Source organism: Mustela putorius, unplaced genomic scaffold, assembly GCF_011764305.1.
Source record: "Mustela putorius furo isolate JIRA1106 unplaced genomic scaffold, ASM1176430v1.1 tig00003836_pilon_pilon_pilon, whole genome shotgun sequence".
Classification (NCBI taxonomy): domain Eukaryota; kingdom Metazoa; phylum Chordata; class Mammalia; order Carnivora; family Mustelidae; genus Mustela; species Mustela putorius.
In genome coordinates this window covers 20,891,389-20,914,226 of record NW_025421989.1, presented here as the reverse complement: position 1 = coordinate 20,914,226, position 22,838 = coordinate 20,891,389, and positions in this window count along the sequence as shown.

Here is a 22,838-nt window from a genome sequence, read left to right as displayed (position 1 = left end):
GGCAGATTCTTAACTGATGTTAAGGTACCCTAAAATGTGATCTATTTTGGAAAATAGTTCATGTGTCTTTGAAAAGAGTGTGTAAATCCTACTGTTTAGCATGGAATGTTCTAAATGTATCTACTAAATCCATCTGGTCTGATGCATCATTCAAAGCCACTGTTTTCTTGTTAGTTTTCTGTTTAGATCATCTGTCCATTGATGTAAATGGGGTGTTTGCCTCCCACTATTACTGCATTACTATTGATTAGTTCCTATGTTTGTCATTGTTTTTTATGTATTTGAGTGCTCCCATGTTGAATGCATAAGTATTTACAATTGTTATGTTTTCTTGTTGGATTGTCCCCTAAATGCTTAAGTAGTGTCCTTCTTTGTCCTGTTAGAGTCTTCATTTTAAAGTCAATTTTGTCTAAGTACTGCCACTCCAGCATTATTTTCACATCCATTTCCATGATAAATGTTTCTTCATCCTGTCATTTTCAATCTGCATGTGTCTTTGGGTCTGAAGTGAGTCTCTTGTAGGCAGCATATAGATGGGTTTTGGTTTTTTATCCATTCTGTCACCCTGTGGTTTTTTGTTTGTTTGTTTTTGGGTCACCCTGTATCTTTTGATTGGAGCATTTAGTCCATTTACATTCAAAGTAATTATTGACAGGTATGCATTACCATTTTGTTATTTATTCTGTGTTTTTGTGGATCTTCTCTGTTTCTTTTCTCTTGTTCTCTTATCTCATAGTTTGCTTTCTTTAGTAATATATTTGGGTTCCTTTCTCTTTATTGCTTGCATATCTATTACTGGTTTTTGATCTGTGGTTACCATTAGGTTTGTATATAACATCTTCTGCACAGAGCAGTATCTATCAAGTTGATGGCTGGTTAAGTTTGAACCGATTCTTTATTCCTCTCTTTAGGACGTTTTAGGTATATGGTGTTATACATCTTTTTATTTTGTAAGTCCCTTAATTGATTTTTACAGATATACTTATTTTACTGCTTTTATGCTTCCTGCTTCTCTTACTCTTATTTATGGTCCTTCCTTTCCACTTACAGTGTCTCCCTTAAAATTTCCTGTATGACTGATTTGGTGGTCATGAACTCCCTAAACTTTTCTTTGTTTGGGAAACTCTTTATTTCTCCCTCTAGTCTGACTGATTCCCTTGCTGGATAGAGTATTCTCGGCTGCAGATTTTTCCCTTTTAGCACTTTACATTTATCATGACACTATCTTCTGGCCTACAAAGTTTCTGTTGAAAAATCTGCTGAAAGTCTTATAGGGTCTCCATTTTATATAACTACTTTTTTCTTGCCACTTTTAAAATTCTTTATCACTGCTTTTTGCCATTATAATTACTATATGTCTTGGTGTGGACCTCCTTGGATTGATGTTGTTGGGGGACTCTCTGTGCCTCCTTGATCTGAATTTGTTCTCTTCCCCACATTTGGTAAGTTTTCAATTATTATTGCTTCAAATAAATTTTCTGTTCCCTTTTCTCTCTTCTTCTTCTGGGAGCCCTATAATGAGAATGCTACTGTGTTTCATGGAGTCATTGATTCCCTTAAGTCTATTCTCTTTTTACATAATTTTTTTTCCCTCTCACCTGCTCAGCTCAATTATTTTCCATTACTCTGTCCTCCAGGTCACTCATTTGGTCTTCTTCCAGCTTGCTATTTATTCCATCTAATGTATTTCTAGTTTCAATTATTGTGTTCTTCATCTATGACCGGTTCTGCTTTATATCTCTTTGTTAAGGTTCTCACTGATGTCCTCCACTCTTTCCTCAAGTCCAGTGAGTATCTTTACGATCATTACTTTAAATTCTCTATCAGGTATATTACTTAACTCCATTTTGCTTAGCCCTCTTGCTGTGATCTGTCCTGTTCTTTCATTTGGGACATATTCCCTTGTCTCACTTTGTCTAACTCTCTGTGTGTGAAGAAAGTCAGACAAGTCTCTTGGTCTCGAAAGTAGTGGGCAGCAAATGTACTTTTAACAAGATATCACTGGTGCCCTCCTACAGGAAACATGCATCTGCCACTAAGCCTGGGGCCATCTGGGGCTGTTCCACAGAGCACATGCTTTCATTCGGTGCCCGCAAGTTGTGCACACTGGGCCTCTTCCACAATAGATAAACAGTCTTTGACAAAACCATGGCAGCCAGGCTGTGGTGCAAAGTGTGCAGGTAGAGCACACAGTTTTAATCAAGTGTGTGCATTCACTGTGGAAGATGACTGGCTACCACTGCCAATGAAACCAAGGCCTCACAAAGCATGCAGTTGGTAGACTCAGTTGTGACAAGGTTTATGCTGATCTTCTAGGGGGAGGGAACTCCAGAGGACTGGGACTGAGGCAGGCGTGGTTGGAGGGGGCAGGGCACTGTGTAAGCAAGACAGGTAGTGAATGCTGGTGTCATGGTGGTTTCCAAAAGTGGCCGTGTATTTATGGTGGGGGGGCAGGAGAAGGAAATGGTGCCTGCCAGCTCCTTTGTTCCTGGGAGAAGTCTTCCAATGAACTCTGAGGTTACTAATAACTCTCCCTCTTGTACATGCCCCAGGTGTTTCTCAAACAGCTGCTTCAGTGTTAGATCTCCCAGGGCTGTTTGTTGTACAGTCTCTTTAAGCGAAGGGACTCAGTTTCCTCTTGCCCTCCTGGCCCTCCCAGAGCTGAGCCTATTCGTTTTTGAAGCTCTAGGCTTTAAGTCCTGTTGGTTGTAAGAACTCATGAAAATTGGTCCCTCTGGTTTTCAAAATCTAATGTTATGGGGATTTGTCTTCCCCTTGTAGGCTCCTTAGTATCATAGTCTGCTTCTCTCCACACCCTTGGTTCCCTTCCTCCAATGGCCAGATCCATGAGGTTTAACTCCCACCACATCTCCACCCTTCCTACCATCTTCTATGTGCTGTCTTCTCTACATTTTGTTGGGGAGTTTGTTCTGCCAGTCTGAGTCATTTTCTGGGTTATTTACACTGATGTAAGTGTTATCCACTTGCAACCATGTGACAAAGTGAGCTTAGGGTCCTCCTACTCCACCATTTTCCCTGGAAGTCTCACCTTTTCAGATTTTTATAGCATGAAAATAGACCCCTAATTTTAATGCATAAAGCTTAATGTGTCCATCTAGACCTCTTGGTGCTTCTCAGTCTCACAGTCCAGCCTCACTCAAGCAGGCTTTCAACCCATCTTTTTCCATCTCATTACTATTGCTGTCTTAAAGTAATACAGAACAATGAGGCTCGTGATTCTTAGCAATGTCAGGCTTTTAGAAACTGCATAAATTATGAAACATAAACACTGAATGTTCTAGTTAGTGATGTATTTCAAATCACTGGGTCTATGAAGAGGGATTCATAATTTAAATTATATTCTGTCAGTACGTCCTGTTTATAGGTGCTTATGGTCACATTTAATACGAGGCATCAGAACCTAGATCTCAGTAACAAGCGCTCCTGTTGTTTAAAGTTTGTTCCATACTATTATAAAAATAATGGCACTCAAAGAAGTACCTACTGCTTGTTTGGATTCCTCTGTTTCCCTTTTAATACTGAAGGTGAGAATGCTGAGACGCCAGTATTTATCGTATAGCTTTACATCTCCGTTCACTTGTATCCTCACAGCCCACATGAGCAAAGATACCAGTGGCACAGTTTTAACTACATAAATTGGATTACTGCTACTCTTTGTTCATTCAGCCTAGGCAGTATAATCTGGACTATTTTTCTGGTGCTTATTATCTGTGGAAAAGAGGCTAACTGGCAGCATATTTTTTACCCTTTCAGCCAGTTGAGCCACAAATATTTTTGATTCTGAACAAATACTTTAGTTTTCCATCCAAATTTTCAGACTGGCCCCCTTATTTCTAGCATTGCTAATCAACATCTGGGCCAACAGAGAAATTGTGCTTCATGCATGCAAACTAAATCACATTCATTTGTCTACAAAGAATAAAACTATGTTGATGCCATGGAGATACACCACTTATTAAGCAGGTCCCTTTGCACCTGTTCAGTGATTAGCCCAATTTAATCTAGGATCTTCACTAAATATTAATGGAGTTGGGTAGGCAAAAATTTTCAAATCTGTGGCACTTTTAAGAAAGGATTCCTCAAAGAGTATTATAAAAAGTTAGCACATTTAGAGTATCCTAATTGTGTATGTGCTTAGTGTACACATTGTTGAGGAAAGACAAGCATAATTACTTTAACATCCGTTGTAGATAGACTCTTAACAAGAACAGAGAAACTAAAAATGTGAATTCAACAGATAAAGGAAGAAGGCTATCGAGGATGTGAGGACTTTATGCTTGTCCCCGCTCAATAGGAGTGCCTAATACTGACTATACATTAGGTTCACTGGAGGAAGCTTTGAAACATACAAACATTTAAGATAGTGTTCAGTATATATATTACATGTATGTTATCTGTCAATGAAGCATTAAAAACACAATAACCAAGGCATGAGTCCTATCCCAAATAAATGAAAATCTAGTAACTGGATCACTGGAGGTGGTTCTTACTGGTTGGAGAACTGTAGTATGCATGCCAACCACTTGAAGATGTTGAAGTCCAGAGTTTGAGTCCATAATCCCAGAGTATGGCCCATGATTCTGGATTACTAATAAGCATTCTTTTCATTCCTACAGCGCTTCAGCAACCATGGGTTAAGTACCCAGGCTCTAGTAGGGTGGTTCCCAGAGTTGAGCATAGCCATGTTTGTTGGAAGGCTTGTTAAACAGAGTTCTGGGTTCTACCCCCAAAGGTCCTGAATCATTAGATCTGGGATGGGGGGCCTAAGAATTTGGATTCACAGGTGGTGCTGATGAGGCTGGTCTGGTAGCAACGCTTAAGAACCAGTGCTCTGGGCCATACCCAGACCCCTACCCTACAGAGAAATAAAAGTTATTAAGACACAAAAATAGCTCTCACAAAGTATAGATACTATAGCAGGAACCCTTGGAAATTCTTTAACTCACTCAACGTATATTTTAAACAGATTATCAGATTTCCAATACACATATGACACAAGCTTTAATTTGAGGCAAAGTTAACACCCTGCTGAAAACAGACGCTGTTACAATTGTCAGATCAGCAGTGAGGGAGGAGCAGAAATATTAAAAAGGAGACACAGAACTTATAGAGTACAACATGTGTCAGTGAACTCTCTCTGCCAAGAAGAAAAAAAAAATCCATTCCTTGGCCTCCCTCACTATGTAGCCAACTGTTCTCAATTATCAGCAATATGTAAACACCTCCATTAGGCTTACTCAGAAGTGACTCTCAGTAACGTTTAGAGCCACGTGCGGGTCTTCCCTTCTGCTAGTAACTTGCATCAGTATTTGTGTGATCTTGTGTGAATCATAAAAAGTTTTTGCTGATATCTTAGACCAGGGGCTGTTCAATAAATGTGAACATTCTAGTTTCTGTTATACACCTGCCAAACATTAACTGCATGGGCCCTGTAACTCATTTCAGCACATGCTTTGTGTTTTTCCTACTCCTCACCTACGTATAAACTTAAAAAAAAAAAAAATTGGCTTATTTAGCTGACCCACAACTGAAGAGACCCTTATATTCGATGTAACCACTTCCCCAGCCCTTGCTCCTTCCTTGAACACTTAATCTGATGCTCATCTTTAATGACGTGATGCTCATCTGCTTCTCATCTATGCACATAGGAATCAGGAATATGGTCAGCCTGTGCCAGCAAGCAAATGCACATCCCCTAAATTATGTGTCCTCTATGAGGACATCTCTGCCACATCATCCGTTAGAGAGCAGTAGCACCGTGGAACGCCTGACCTTTTATCCAGTTCTTCACTTACCACTTTTAGGAAAAGAAATGGAGCCCGAACCACACTGGTCCACATTATCAGGGGCACCTAAAAACAAGACAGGCCACACTCTTTCTTGTCTCTTTTGGCAGGCCTATCCCAAGTGTCTGACATCTGTGATCCATCCTCTCTGACCTCCTGATTGAATTTAGAGTCAAACAAGTCCCAAGATCTAGGTTAGGAGGTGGAGGACAAAGGCACTGGTAATAATACTGTATTACATATTTGAAAGTTGGGAAGAGAATATGTCTTAAAAGTCCTCAACTCAAGAAAAGAAACTGTAACTATGATGGATGTAAACCAGACTTATTTGTGCTCACCATTTCACAGTATATACAAATATCAAATCATTATGTTGTATATCCGAAACAAGTATCATTTTATGCATCAATTTCAATAAAATAAATATGAGGATTATAAGGTCTTTGACACATGTTGGCAATGTTTTTTCACAAATGATTTAATAATTCACCACCTTAGAGCAATATATACAAAAGCTCAGTATTTTCACATTTTTAAGATTATTTTAAAATTATTAAATCAGAACAGGAGCCAAAGTCATGAATCACTTCTAGTCTAAGGCAGTTGAGAGTGTTGGGAATTCTTTTTTTTTTTTTTTAAGATTTTATTTATTTATTTGACAGAGAGATTGTAAGTAGGCAGAAAGGCAGGCAGAGAGACAGGGAGAAAGAGAGAGAGAGAGAGAGAGAGGAGAAGCAGGCTCTCTGCCAAGCTGGGAACCTGATGTGGGACTCGATCCCAGGACCCTGAGATTACGACCTGAGTCGAAGGCAGCGGCTTAGCCCTCTGAGCCACCCAGGCGCCCCAAGAGTGCTGTGAATTCGTGTCTCTATCTCTCTCTCCCATCCATACAGCAAGAAGTAAAGACCTCTTAAAATGGCAAAACTGCAATAAGGACACCGGAAGTTGCCATGCAGAGGCACGCATGACCAATATGGAAGTGCCCTAGAAATCCTTCCTTGGAAAAAAGCTGCAAAGAAGAGCCAACTGACCTCAGAAGACTGTGACATGAGTGAAAACAAACACTTTCATGTCCAGATCCTACAGAACCAGATACAACACAGCACAGCCTAATTAAAGAAATCAGCCCGAAGTCAGTGGTTCTAAAGGGGGTGGGTGGTGTACAGCCCTCAGGGGACAGTGGTATTGCCTGGAGATATTCTTGTTAGTCAAAACTGGGAGTATACTCCTGGTGTCTGGTTAGTAGAGAGCAGGGGTGCTACTTAGCATCCTAGAATGTGTAGGAGCAACCCTACAACAATTGATCTGATTCAAAATATTGATAATAATTAGGTTGGGGCCTGCCTTACATCTATAATATTTGTAGGAAATATATTCCCAGTTTATCTTTGGCTCTTAAATTTTGTAGTAGTCGGTTTTTCTGAAGTACATAAAACTCGTCCTGTACACTGTGTGTGTTAGTTGTGAATTTATTCCCAGGGAAGGAACAAGGTATGGTCATAACAGATTCTTTGGGAAATAAAGGGTATCCTAGCTAGATGAGCCAGCAGAAGAGTAAGGTGAGAAAAGCTGACCTTTATGACCAAGCGGGGGTGGGGAACATTCCTCCTCAGAAGTTAAATTGGAAAATAGTTTCAAATAGATGACATGAATTTCAGACTGAAGAAAAGTCACTTAGGGACAATGCCTCTCTGGGAAGGAAGGGAGAGAGGGAAGAAGGAAAGAAAGAGAAAAAGAAAGAAAGAAAAGAAGCAAGAAGAGAAGAGAGTGCTGAGTGGTAAGAAATGAGTGAAGAAAAACCTAGAAAACACCATCAATACCTCTGGACTTTGGGACAACTGCAGGGGAAAAGGGTAGCTCTGTTAGAGTTCCTTTTTTCTCAAGACCGTTCACAGGGTACTAAAAGGGGAGAAATTCGCCAAAGAGAAAAATTTCTCACAGTGCTGTTGCAGAAAACCATCTTTTTCAGGCATTTAGGATCATCCTGATATGGAGAACCAATTTCTGGAATTAGGAGGTTCCCCTAAGGTAAAAGAGCCAGTACTGGAGGTAAACGTAAGCTACACGAGAGAGAGGAGTCACTCCGAAGAGAAGCACTTTGACCACGGCATTTGGAAATAACGTGGTACCCGAGAAAACACACAGTGATTGAAACTGACAACGTATAGGATATGTTGTGGCTCTCTAGTGCTGAGCAAGAAACCACCCCAGATGCGCCTGACTTTAAACACTCCCTCCCATCATGAATTTTCAACCTGGGCAGGGCTCAGCAGAGAGAGAGCCTATCTGCTTCACACAGCATCAGCTGGGATGGCTCCAAGGCTGTGATCTGGAATAATCTCAAGGCTTGCCCGCTCACACGTGTCTGGAGGCCAGTGCTGGGAAGACACAAACAGCTGGTTTGAATCGTCCCAGCGGGCGCTCATCTGTCAGCCCTGCATGACCGCTGGGATGATTCAGCTTACATAGCTTTCTGGGTGATTTGTGCCCGGCTTCCTGGAATCTCTCCATAGATCTCCAGAGCTTAGTCTTCAGGAACAGGCTCAAGGGAACTTCTATACAAATTTGTGACGCTTTTCCTTTGTGAGGCTCCCTCCTCATTCATGTTCTGCCGTGCAGGTTCCGGCTACCTGTCTCTTCAAATCAGGGACACTCCCATGCTCCGTGGGCCAGCCCCCTCACTACCAGGCAGGACAAGAAATGTCCCCGGGCCACAGGCCAAGCCATCCACCAGGCTCACCTCATTTGTGTCCCTTTTCAGAGAGCTCAAAGTCCTGAATTTCCTGTTGTCCAATGTCCAAAACCTACTGTCCAATATATCTTTTCCAGTTTTCTACTTATTTACAGAAGGGTAAGTCTAGTCCTTACTAATGGCCCATAGCAACACTTATGAGTGTTTATTTATTTATTTGAGAGAGAGACAGAGTGTGTGTGTGTGTGTGTGAGAGAGAGAGAGAGAGAGAGAGAGAGAGAAAATGAGCTGGGGGTGGAGATGAAGGGGAGAGGGAGAAGCAGACTCGCCACTGAGCAGGGAGCCCGATGCGGGGCTCGATCCCAAAACCCTGAGGTCACAACCTGAACTGAAGGCAGATGCTTAACCGACTAAGCCACCCAGGAGACCCTAAATGATAACTGTTGAAGCTGAGTAATAGATAAATCAGGTCCATCATACTCTCATCTCTGCTACTGTATATGTTCGACTGTTTCCATGTAGCAAGAAAGCAGTATAAAAAAGATGTGAGAAGAGACTTCCGATTCTAAATCTAACCAAAGTTGCCATTCCCATGTTAAAAGAGCAAAATGGTACTCTTGGTATCCGATATTCAAAGGTACCGAAAGTAACTGCCACAGATTCCTTGTCTGACAAGAAAATTGAATGGATAACAGATATTCCAAAAATAAAAAATCCGAAAATTTAAATATAAAGCCGTATTCAGTGATAACTATTGGAACTATTACATGAAAGAGTCAAGAATAGAATCTTAAAAGCAAAAGGTCACACTAGTAAAACATTCATGAGGTTCTTATGCAGACATTCAATAAGCTTTCAAATATAAATACATAATTCTTTAGGAATCCTGGCAGAAAAATGGAGTCACCTATCAAAGGGGGAACGTACATCGGCCTTGGACTCTCCATGTGAGTAGTTAATGCCAGAGGGCACTGGAACACTCTCTCGAGTTCTGAGGATCAAGCCAAAGGTATCAGAACACACTTGTTTAACAAGATCAGCAAAAGAGAGATGTTTTTAAACATTAAAGAATGCAACTCCTCAAGACACTGTTGTAAAAACGACTCTACAAAACACTGCAGGAAACCAGCAGATAGAAAGGACTGATAGGGAACCCTGGAACCAAACACAGGACCAAGCTTAAATGATCAGGGTAGTTACGACACACATACACACACTCTGTCGCAGTCTTGCTCTTTCTCTTTCTCCCACATGTTTATACACACACATACACAAGTACATGCAAATACATACATATACAGATACAAATACACACATACATACATACCTATACATATATATTCATATATGCATATACATAGTAAATGTTATACAGGACTGTGATCTCTTAACTTGGAGATTAATACATGTGAAAGCTAAGAGTCAAATTAAGGTAAAAATTACCATTAAGGATCCTTTAAGCCTCTAATACAGTTCACCATACACAGTTTTGTGCCTACAACCTAATACGTTAAATATTATAAATACACTTACTTGCTCCCTAGACAAATGGAGGGAGCAAAAGGAAATCTGTATGCAGATAACTGGGTATTGAAACAATTCTGCCTTTAAGCTAGTTATCAAATACTTACTGTGATTGGGGGATTGGTAGAGAATTCAAAACTATTTCTGCTCTCCTGCAGTGTTGATTCCGTTCTGTCTTAATATTATGCATTTATTCACTATGCAGCTCTCTGGGAATTAAAAAAAATAAAATTTAGTGGTGAATGGAAAAGGGACTGAGAATTCTAAAGAGTTCCTTCTTGCCTACAGAATTTACTCCAACTTGTTTCAATATCAAGCAACTACACACATAATAAATGTTAATAAAGTTGCTTGTGATTGCAATGATAAAAGGCTAGCTTGTAAAATCAGTGCATGAGTTAAAGATTCTACTGTCAATGCTGGCAAAGTTAAAAATATATGCCTAACAAAAATCAAAAGATAAAATCAATTTTAAGATGTTAACTATGTCTCATAGAAGGGAATAAAATTAATACAACCTACAAATGAAACCTAGCTTTGAAAGGGGGCATAATAGAATCAGATTATTTGCTCTATATAACCTTTTGTCTAAATCTTAAATGGATGTTTGAGTAACTGGGACATCTTGTATTGAAAACAAATGACAGCTTCAGTTGCACTTCGTTTCTTTTGCCTTCAATTAAATAAGTCAAATCCCATTTAGTAGCTTTATTTAAATTAGCATATATAAGAGGTCCCACTTTTATAAAATTGTTTCTCTCTCTACCCATTTTTCTCTCTGTATGTGTAAATCAGGGAGCTCTGTAATGATTCCCAAAATATTAACAGCAACGAATTCTGATGACAATTTGAGTTGGTTCAGTGTTTTACATTTTTACTATATTGTTTGCATTTTTAACATACAGATTACATTTTATAACAAAGTCAGATCTCAAAAAAAACAGCAAATCTCTCGGAGAAAGTGAGAAAAATGCCACCATCCCAGCCCCTCCATTGCCTCCACCCTCCATTTCCATGCCAACTGCTACTCCCGGGTATCAAAAAGAAAAGCCTTTCTTCTCCTTTTGAAAAGAAAGAACAAAAAACAAAAACAAAAGAAAACAAAAAAACAGAACAAATCTCTCATCCATATAAACACCAAATAATAGATAACCAAAGAGACTTAGTTCAGGCCTAGCCATGAGGTTATGAGAACTTATCCCCGTAGGGCAGAGCTGTAGAACGGTCTTCACAGAACGTGTTTCAAATTTTGAATTGCAAAATGCAAGCATAAAAAGGCTAAAAACAGACATTTACCATTTATCCACAGCCAATTCTACCAGTTCTGTGATATAAGTCAGTGCGGAGCTTTATTCAATCACAGGTTAATATAGTGGATGAATGAGTAGCTGAGTATTCCCCAAAGTTACACAACTTTCATTCCGTTTCCTACAACTGGTAACATGGATACTTTTTAATGATGATTTATAGTTTTCTAATTTCATTTTTCTTTTGGGCCTTATCATTATATGGACCATGAGAAACACAGTTCAGTGGTGTCCTCTATACTACAGGTTACAGACTGAACGAATGTGCCCCCACCCAGCCCCAATGCACCCAAAGTCACATGTCAAAACCTAACCTTGAGTGTAATGGTATTAGGAAGTGAAGTCTTTGGGAAGTGATTAGGTCAGAAGGAATGGCATTAGGCTTTTATTGAAGAGATCCCAGAGAGTTCTCTCACCCCTTCTACCATGGGAGGACACAGCAAGAAGACGGTCTATGAATGCTGAAGGCCAGGGCCTTTCTCTGGCACTTCGCCAGCCCCAGAACCGAGAGAAACAAATTCTGTTATTCAGAAGCCACGCAGTGTGTGGCACTGTTATAGCAGCCTGAATAAACAAAGACACTCTTCATTGTCTTCTTTAATGAGAACCATTTCTTTCTTTTTTATATATATATTTTATTTATTTATTTGATAGAGACAGAGACAGTGAGAGGCAGCATGAGCAGCAAGGAGGGGGAGAAGCAGAATACCCACTGAGCAAGGAGCCTGATGCAGGGGTTATGACTTGAGCAGAAGGTAGAAGGCAGACTAACTGAGCCACCCAGGCGCCCCTAGGAGAACCACTTCTATTTACAATGGACTCCTCAGCCACGTATTGTTCTGTCAGGATTCTTTTCATTTGGTCTTCAAAACCTGGCTTTATCTTTGCAACATGAGATTAACGTGGTCAGAAGCACCTCAAATAAGCTCCAGAGTAAGGCTGATCCCTTTATTGTGTTGAATTTGAGACCATTCTGAGAGAATACATTTTTTTTTTTTAAAGATTTTATTTATTTATCTGACAGAGAGAGACAGAGCGAGAGAGGGAACACAAGCAGGGGGAGTGGGAGAGGGAGAAACAGGCTCCCCGCCGAGCAGGGAGCCCCCTGAGGGGCTCCATCTCAGAACCCCAGGATCATGATGGGAGCAGAAGGCAGACGCTTTATGACTTAGCCACCCAGGCGCCCTGAGAGAATGCATTTTTTAAAAAATATTGTTCATCACCATACTGTACACCCAAAGCTAACATAACACTGTATGTTAACTCTCTGGAATTAAAATAAAAAACTAAACAAAATAAAAAAATATTGCTCACACATTAAGTACAACTGAAACTTCTGCATAATTCATTTTTTATTGGAGGCAGAAGTACAAATTTCCTTGTCAGCACTTGCCATGGTTGGTGAACGCTGAACAATATAATTGGCATAATGAATCCCTGTGGTAATAATTAAAATAAAGTCCCTATAGACCTTGTGGATTTAACCCTAATGCTGGCTTTTCATTTTGACACTTCAATCAACTATAACCCTGAAATTTCTTTGTGTTGTAAGTATAGTTCACTACAAACTCAGTGTGCTAGAGCTTGTCGGGTAAAAACGTTACAAACACATAGCACACATATAGGACATACAAGCACATATTACGATGGAGAATTCGGTGGCACAAACTGTACTAGACAGACCATAACTAGGATGCTATGTTCAGTCCCACATTCCACGATTTACCAGAAATAATGAAGTATGGAAACTCTATTTGCTTCATTCCGGAAGGGAACCAGAATGAGAGAAATCTAGAAATCAGGCCAAGAGAAAAAAGATGATAGATATAGAATGACCCCCTGAGTAAGAGGAACCACAGGAAAGCCAGGATAAGCTGACAAATGGGATGCTTTAAGGGAAGAATTTAAATTATTAAGTGAATATTTTAGAAGAGCAGATTGCCAGTTAATAAAGAAAATAGTGATTAATACTATTATTAGAAGGAAGTTTCATATAAAGAAGTCAAATTTCCATTCCTGGGTGGATTTAAAAGGATGCTTAAATGACCTATCAAGCTCTCAGTCACATAGCATAAAGATGACTAACATGATCAGAAAGTCTTCCTACCTGGCCCAATTATTTTGTAAATCAGGGCATTTTACAGCACTATTAATAAGGAAAGAGAACTTCAGGTTGTTAAAGCATAATAAAAGAGTTAGTTTTCAGTAAAGTGTCTTAGTATGAACAGGGAATGGTGAAACTAGAATCCAGATGTTGTAACTGTAAATATGTTCCATCTATGTAAGTTTTTTTTAACTGAACAAAACAGAGTGGCTGTGTGTGTGTGTGTGTGTAATATTAAAACATTTAACATCATGGTCATGGGAACACAAAGGAATTATTAATATAATTTCCTATATCTTTATACTATATCACTCAACTGTAACTGATTGAGCTTTCAGAAATTTCAACTAAATCTGGCCTTCCTGAGTGAAATATCTTCTGGATTTATCTCACAAGTAGAAGGCACTTACATTTAAGAAAGTTCACTAATAAAACAAAAGCAAAAATCAACTATTGGGACTTTATCAAGATGAAAAGCTTCTGCACAGCAAAGGAAACAGTCAACAAAACTAAAAGGTAACCCACAGAATGGGAGAAGAGACTTGCAGATGATATAAAAGATAAAAGGCTGGTATCAAGACCTATAGAGAACTTCTCAAACTCAACACCTAAAAAACAAATAATCCAGTCAAGAAATGGGCCGAAGACATGAACTGATGCTTCTCTAAAGAAGACATACAAATGGCAAACAGACACAAGAAAAAATGCTCCACATCACCTGCCGTCAGAGAGATGTAAATCAAAACCACAATGTGATACCACCTTACACCAGTTAGAATGGCAAAAATTAACAAGACAGGGAACAAGTCTTGGCAAGGATGTGGGGAAAAGAGAACCCTCTTAGACTATTGCTGGGATGCAAGCTGGTACAGCCACTCTAGAAAACAGTATGGAGGTTCCTCAGGACATTAAAAATAGAGCTACCCTATGACCCAGCAATTGCATTGCGGGGTATTTACCCCAAAGATCCAGATGTAGTGAAAAGAAGGGACACATGCACCCCAATGTTCATAGCAGCAGTGTCCACAATAGCCAAACCGTGGAAGGTGAGATGTCCTTCAGTGGATGAATGGACAAAGAAAATGTGGTCCATATATACAATGGGTATTACTAAGCCATCAGAAAGGATGAACACCCACCATTTGCATTGACATGGATGGCACTGGAGGCGATTATGTTAAGTGAAATAAATCAAGCAGAGAAAGACAATTATTATAGGGTTTCCCTCATATGTGAAGTATAAGGAATAGTGCAAAGGACCACAGGAGAAGGGAGGGAAAGCTGAATGGGAAGAAGTCAGAGAGGGAGAAAAACCATGAGAGACTCTGGACTCTGGGAACCAAACTGAGGGTTACAGAAGGAAGTAGCGTGGGGAGGTGGGGTAACCAGGTGATGGGTATTAAGGAGATTACATGTGGTGATGAGCACTGGGTATATACACAACTAATGAATCGTTGAGTACTACATCAAAAACTAATGATGGGGGCACCTGGGTGGCTCAGCGGGTTAAGCCTCTGCCTCTGGCTCAGGTCATGATCTCAGGGTCCTGGGATTGAGCCCTGCATCAGGTTCTCTGCTCAACAGGGAGCCTGCTCCCCCCGCCCCCCGCCTGTCTCTCTGCCTACTTGTGATCTCTCTGTCAAACGAATAAAATCTTTAATAAAACAAACAAACAAAGAAACTAATGATGTACTATATGTTGGCTAATTGAATAAAAAAGAAAAAGAAAGAAAAAGCCCACTAACAGATCATTTACATTATGCAAAGACAGATGCAAGAGTAAGGTTTATGAGAGCAGACATTTTTGGATGTTCCCTGATCTCAACTGTCTAGAATGCAGCCTTGCACACAGTAGGTACGCACTAATATTTACTGAATGAATGAATGGATGAACAACTGAATGGATGAAAGCTGAGGTAAAACAGAATATATTTGAGTTCTCTTCCGGCTCCTTCAAGGGAAGGGGAGAACGGTCTTGATTTCAGGAGATAAAAAAACAGCTCTTGCCGAAGGAAGGAAGAAAAGATATGATCGGGGAGAGGACTAGGTAGAGGATGGCAGTGCAGGAGCCAAGAAGACAAGAGGGGACAGAATCGAATTCAAATCCCCCACAGTTCTTTGAGTCAACCTAAGACCTAAAGTGATAACTGAACTACAAAGGTATTTCAAAACCAGAATTATAGAAGTCAGTGAATTTCGAACAGTGTTTGGCAATATACATTTAGAATTAAAAATACATATTAGCAAAACTGAGAGAAGAAACTGTCTACCCCGAAGGACTCTCCTAAGTTTTTTTTCCCCTCTAAAAAGAAAAATGGGATGGTTAGTCAGCAGAGCTAAGGCATTTATAACAATGTCTTTTCTCTCACCATTGATTTGTTTTCATTAGGTAAGTAGTTAGTTTTCTAAGGCTTTCTTTCCCCTCCTTTTGCTCTTGGCCTTAACAAAATTGGTGGTTCTGGCACTGTCATTAATTCCATAGTTGCAAAACTCCCTCAGAGAAACATAATAACTTTCGTTTATTGAAAATACTAAGGGAAGGATAGTTTGTTAGGTATTCGGATGACTGGATGTTGAGAAACATATCATTTATCATTTAAAATATCTCTGGTGCAAGGGTATTGCTAAGAGTATGCATATAAAACATAGAACATCTGGATTAAAAACAGAAATGGCAATGAGATCCGCTATCTTCATTACGCCAGACAAGTGGGTATTTGGGGAAACATGGTTGACTGAGTTTTTCACATTTTAACAGCACGTTTGCTAACTGACAGAAAGAGCCTAGATGCTTCCATTCGATCTTGTAAGCTTATTTTTTTTTCCATCCATCTTACATATTGGTAACGACTGGGGATGACTGGGAAAATTGTCCCGTGTCACCAGTGTACGAGATTCAATCACCAACAGACACAAACATGCCTAAATTGACAAAATCTGAATGGTAGCTCAGGCACACTAATAAAGAAATGTGGTCAGTAACTAAGCTATTTATCATAAATATTCCCTAAAACATCAGATCTAAGAATTGGATTACACTAGAAATTAAGAGCTGGGAACTTAAGAGCTGGAGATGATCTTCTTTGATCCATCAGTTTGGTGGAAGATGCAATCAAAATGATGATAGTAACACACATTCCCTGTTCTCAGGGAGCCATCAGTTTCCTGGGACAAGAATCCCTACATAGGAAATTACAATACAGTGCAATGGGAGGTGCCAATAGGGGCACAGACTCCAGTATTACATAGCAATGACATGATCTCTTGCTTTGGGGGGCCCTGTGAGGATCAAAAGTAATTTGCCTGGAGGAGGACTCTGAAGCTGAATCAATGAAGAAAGACAAAGAGTGGTACTGGTGATGTGGAGCAGAGACATTTCTGGGGGTAGACAAAGAACTCCCGGAAGAAAGAAAAAGCACGCTGTGTTGAAAAAGCAGCAAACAGTTCTACTCGGGTTGGTTGACAGACAGAAATGACAGTAAGATGGAGGATTCTGGGTGTCAGAAAAAGAATTAAATTTTACATCTTAAAGTCTATATGTATGCATATGCATGCATATATGTATGTGTGTATGCATACATGTATGTATGTGTCTATGCATGCATGTGCGAAACAAAATGCCACAACATGATACTTAGCCACACTACAAGCAATGTACTCTATTTTCTACTCCATTCAAAGATGTTGGCCAGTTCCTACTAACATAAAAGACATGAGACACTAACGTGTCATGATCTTGTGTTTGAAAGACACTCGTGTGAAAGTTGAAGGTGGAGGGGTGATTAGCAAAGGTCAGATCATAATAAACTGTTTAGATTAGACATTACACATCGGGGAATAGGGGCTCAAGGAAGCATTTTGAGCAGGGTAACGTAATACCGTTTACATTTAGAAAGATGATTCTAAATTGTTCCAAAAAGGACTGAAAAGGTTATGGGAAAGAGAGCAATGTTGAGAGTTTTTTGTTTTTTTGTTTTTTTTTTAAGGGCAATGTAGGCAATTTAGAATGGTACCAAAATGAAGACAGTTGTTTTGAGAATAAAGAAGAACAATTAGGAGTTATAATTAATAGAACTGTGCTGTTGTCTAGAAGAGGGGATAAATCAGAAAGGAAAGACTATTCACATATTTTCTAACATATGTGAATGGTGAATATGTGACTAGGATAGCCAGTCACTGAAAGAGGGAAAAATTTGAAAGAACAGGTTCCAAGAGCTGAGAATAATGATTCTGCTGGCTATCCAAGTAGAGATATCAAACCACAATATAAGTGTATGATTCTGGATAACAAATGAAAGTTGTGGCTAAACAGATCTGGGAAACAGCATACACAAAATAACGGAAGCTATCATTTAGGAACCCATTTACAGGCTGTAAGTATTATTTTTAATTTACTAAATTTAAAAATTTTTTAAAGATTTTATTTATTTATTTGACAGAGAGACACAGTTATAGAGGGAACACAAGCAGGGGGAGTGGGAGAGGGAGAAACCAACCCCCCGTCCAGCAGGGAGCCAGACGTGGGGCCTCGAACTCTGGACTCTGGGATCATGACCTTAGCAGAAGGCAGACACTTAACAACTGAGCCACCCAGGTGCCCCTATGAACTGTAAATATTTATAATATTTTATGATTCTTAAAAATGCACAAAGCCCTATTGCTATGTGTGTATAGTATATTATCATTCTCTTATACAAGTGAGGAAACTGAGGCTCAGGGAGTTTAAATAACTGACAAGGCTAACACAATGCTGCCAGAACTCAAGACTCAACACCGGCTTTTAACGTCGCATCTTTCCCTTTCTTTCCAGTGTACCAAGATGTTCCTCTCCATCACGCCATCTGCTTTAACTTGAAGTCAGCAGAATAAACAATTGTCTCCTGGTCCAAATCATACCCAGCTCAACTGCATTTCTAAGTCATTCATTATCTGACTGTTTGTTCACAGCAGTTTGACCAATTCTACTCTGTAACTCAGAGCACACCCTCATCGTTCATCCCTGGAAGGCCAATCTCGTGTTCTATGTATTTACTTTCTTTTATCCCCATTCAGTATTTCCATCCCCAGCCATGGGCCCATTTTCTGTTAGGTACCCATTTTTTATGTGTATTGCATTGTGTGCATTCATGTAAGTCTGTTGTTCTCTTACTGTTTCAACTTCACCCTGACCTTTTTAAGACCTATTTGTTTTCTGAGCTGTTACATCGGTCTATCTATTGCCTGTGACTGCTCCGTCAAGTTCTCTTGAACTCACTGACCACATTTTGCTCATCAGTTCCCTCTCAGGTCTGCACGTGGTTGTCTTCAACTTTTTTTCCAGCTTCAGTGAGATAGGATTGATATACAGCACTGTGTAAATTACACAAAGTAATCCTTTAAACATTTTCTTTAAGGACCTGTGTCAGAGTTCTCGGAGCTATATATGCTGGCTAGACATACGCTTAATTTCACTAAACATTAACAGATTTTTTTTTTTTTTTTTTTTTTTTTTTTTTTGCAGAATGGCTGTTACTGGTATCCTCTTCAAAGCATATAAACTTTAGGAGTTTGATTTGAGAAATTCTTCCCAGCCCTAGATCCCAAAAATATTCTTCTACTTTTTCTTCTATTAATTTTATAATTATTAATTATATAAATCATAATCATTAATCTATAATTATTAATTATGCCTCTCATAATTATTAATCCATCTTGGATGTGTGTGCAAATATATACATATAATCACAGATATTCACTGTATCTAGGGATAGATATACATAGGTTGCATATATATACATATGTAAATGTATATATATATGTATATATATACATATATATATCTTACATAAAACAAGGGAGTTTTATTAACACCATCCACTACCCAATTCATATTTTCTCCACTGATTTTCAGTGTCACTGTTATGATATATTAATTTCTTTTATCAACAATCTCTGTCTTCTCTAAAGCAGGACTCCTGACCCTTAGAAAGTACCACGTAACAAATCTGTTCCATAGTTCAATCAACTGATTTCAAGTTTTTATAATTTTGCATTATTCTTACTATGATCCCTCTGTGGAAGTGGTGAATCCACTGATTTTAAACAATACAAATGATTGAACACAGTTGTGTCGAGCCTCTCTGAACCTTTGCATTTGCCAAAGGGCCTCTCTAACTGAGCAGACAGAATGCGCTTTACACAAACAGCCCTGGAAAGGAATACGAGAGCTGACACAGACCTCTGGGCTGCAGTAACCCCAACTGGTCCACGGATTTAAGGGGGTTGTTCAGACAACGAGTTTCTTCCTGGGTAAAATAAATATTACAATGGCCACCCGCAGATCTTGTGTGAATTTTCAGATTCACTGACTCATACTTATGGTAAAGTATTGTGAGACATTTACTGTTATAAAATCTCATTATTTCCTATTCATAGACGGAGGTACTCAGGACAACAGGTAGAGATGCTTTAGGACTCTTCCTCTCCCTGAAACAAATCCCGGCAAAACTAAACACACTAATTTGTGTACACTTAGTTAGTCGCTGTTTTCTCTACTGTAAGCGTCTCTACGTCTCTCAAAAGCAGCTTTTAAAATTTTCTACTTCAAGAAACACAGTATCTCTGAGCTATGGAGAAACTTCTAAAAACGGAGTTTTAAAGCATACACTATTAACATATTCACTGGTCTACAACGACCGGAACCAGCAGGGAACATTAAGCCTCCCCTTGCTCCTCCTCTCATCACCAGCAGCCCCAGCAGTAGCTAGTTCCCCTGTGTTAACTGTTTGTAAACTTGAGGGTAATGCTGTTAGTCCCCGAATACTTGCAGAAGCAAAGCCTATGCAAATTTATTCCAGATGAGGGCGGTCAATAGCTACTTCTCATACTTCTGTTCTCTGTTATCATGCTGCCCACCTCAGCTCTGAGTAACAATTTGAACTTTGCATTTGCCAAGGGATGCTAGAAACATCTGTTGACTGAGTTCCCCCAAAATAGCTCTGGGTGTCTAACCCTAGTCACCCCCATTCCAAAAGGTCAGACCATTTCAGCTTCCACTAATTGCCACGTTCTCTCTGCCTGTCGGCATCATTTCAAGACAAATTATCCCTTCCTCTGCTCTCTTCATCATAATCCTTGACTAATTGTCACCCAATGTTTGAATCTTTTAAAGTGATTGATAGCATTCATTTGAAGACTGATCTCATCTCTTTTCTTAGATATTTCTTAATATTTTGGTTTTAGGAGAGCAAATGGGAAAGAGGACATGAACTGATTCATTTCCCAGTTTGGTTACCTCTTTACCCACGTGTATGTGTTATTTTTCTTGGAGAAATTCTGTTACAGGGTAATTAATTCCAAACCATTCTCATTTTCTGTTTCACAGCCTTTCTAGAAGAGTCTTGAGTTAATATCTCTCCCAGACCACCTTCAAACCTACCAAAATATTTATAAGTTATTATTAATATAGTAAGAGTTATCTTCCTCTGAATGATTTTTGCCCCCGTCATTCTTTTGAAAGCATTATTTCAAGAGTTTTTCATTTCCATCCTTTCCATGATGCATCTGTTTTGGTTTTCTGAAGCACACTTATGCCTGAAAGGTACATACAGCACTTTAAAGTGCTGAAACAGAGGAAGCCCCAAAAATAGCAGAGGAAAGGCCAAAAAGAAAAAAAAAATCACATCTCCTTTTCAGCATTGTGAGCAAATTCACTGATCTTCAGAATGTAGAGTCTCCAGCAGGGTAAGGATTAAAGGTTTTCGGCTGGATTTGCTACAAGTAAAAACAGGGCACCAACTACAGTAATTAATGTCAACATCCAGAAGAAGAAAAGCACTAACTGATTTGAAAGACTGATTTAGCATTTTAGCTATTATGTCTCCAGTAAGGAGAAGGAAAAAGAACTGAGGACTTCACTCAGGAAAAGAACAATGGTGCAGATGATCACAGAGAGAACATTCAGGAATGAGGGTCCTGAGAACTCTGATGAAAAAAATCAGAAGGAAGGAAGAAGGAAGAAATGGTGACAAAGGAGAAACTTCGAGAAGGCAGAGTGTAACAGAGGCAGGGAAGAGGAAAATGCAAAGGGAGAAGAGAGGGAAAAGAGAAGAGAAACAGCAATGGAACATTTCCAGGTGTATCCTTGGAACCACTGTGCGAATCCCACAGTCTGGCCTGCAGAGCGACTGCTACACAGGTGGTTTTTCCAGAATAAATGCTTCATCAAACATCCGCAGTCACATTTTAAATACACATCACTGATTGTGTGTGTGTGTGTGTGTGTGTGTGTGTGTGTGTGAATGGAGGAGGGAGGGAGAGAAGTAGGGAAGAAGAGAGAGAAAGATAGGGAGAGGGAAACAGAGATATCCAGATCAAGCCAGAGACAGATCACAAAGGCTACTATACAATTCTACTTCTTGTGAATTTAATCAGAGTGCAATATCTCAGTGCTTAAGGGATTTATTTTCTTAAAATAATCACTAGCACTATGACCGTGAGCATGATACCTAACCCTTTGAATTTCAATGTCCTCAACTATAAAATGGAGATGGTAGCAACATCTCCTTGGAGTTTTTACGAGGATTAAATTAGCTAACATATTTACATAAGTTAGGGTAGGGGCTGCTATAGAGTGAGCACAGTAAGAACATTAGCTAGAATTAGTAGTAGCTTTAGTAGCAATTACAGTAGCATTGAAGATGCTGTGGGTGAACTGATACTCAGAACTCATTAATATTCTTCCCAGAAAATGGAGACAATGATGTACGTAGGGAGGAATCCAAGAATAGGAGTCAGGGAATAAAGATCTGTGCTTGATTTTTCCAGTAGATGGGTGTGTGACCTTTCGATTTAATATCCTGGGGCTTGGCTTTCCTCATTTCTGACAAGAACGCATTGACCTAATTTATTCCAAAGTTCTTCAGATAACTAACCTTCAGTGGTAGCTTTTATCTGATTTAAGTTGTCTTAGGCTCTATCCTGTAGAAGATCTATCACTACAGAGAGTGCTAGATGCTTGGCCCTGTGGTTTCACAGGATGTAACAGCGCCCATCCAGATTACAGGATAACCCACCTTAATGTACTTCTCTCGTGATAGCTCACTATTATTTCTTACCATGATCACTGCACCAAACAAAGCTTTTAAAGAGGATCATGATTAGACAAGGTACAAAGAGAGTCCAGATATTCCGACTCAAGGTATGGACCAAGTCCTTCTGGGAACCACCACTTCATGCTTCTCATCCTGCTATCTCTGCCTATCTCTCAAGCATCCATTACAAAAGCCTGAACAAACCTTCAGAAGAGTTAATTACTGAATACTTTTTGCTTAGTGTCTCAGAGGTGAAACAGACTTGATATAAAAATCCATCATCTTTGGGTTTGGGGGGTGCTCTCTCTTAGGTCACCAGGTTGTACATGCCAA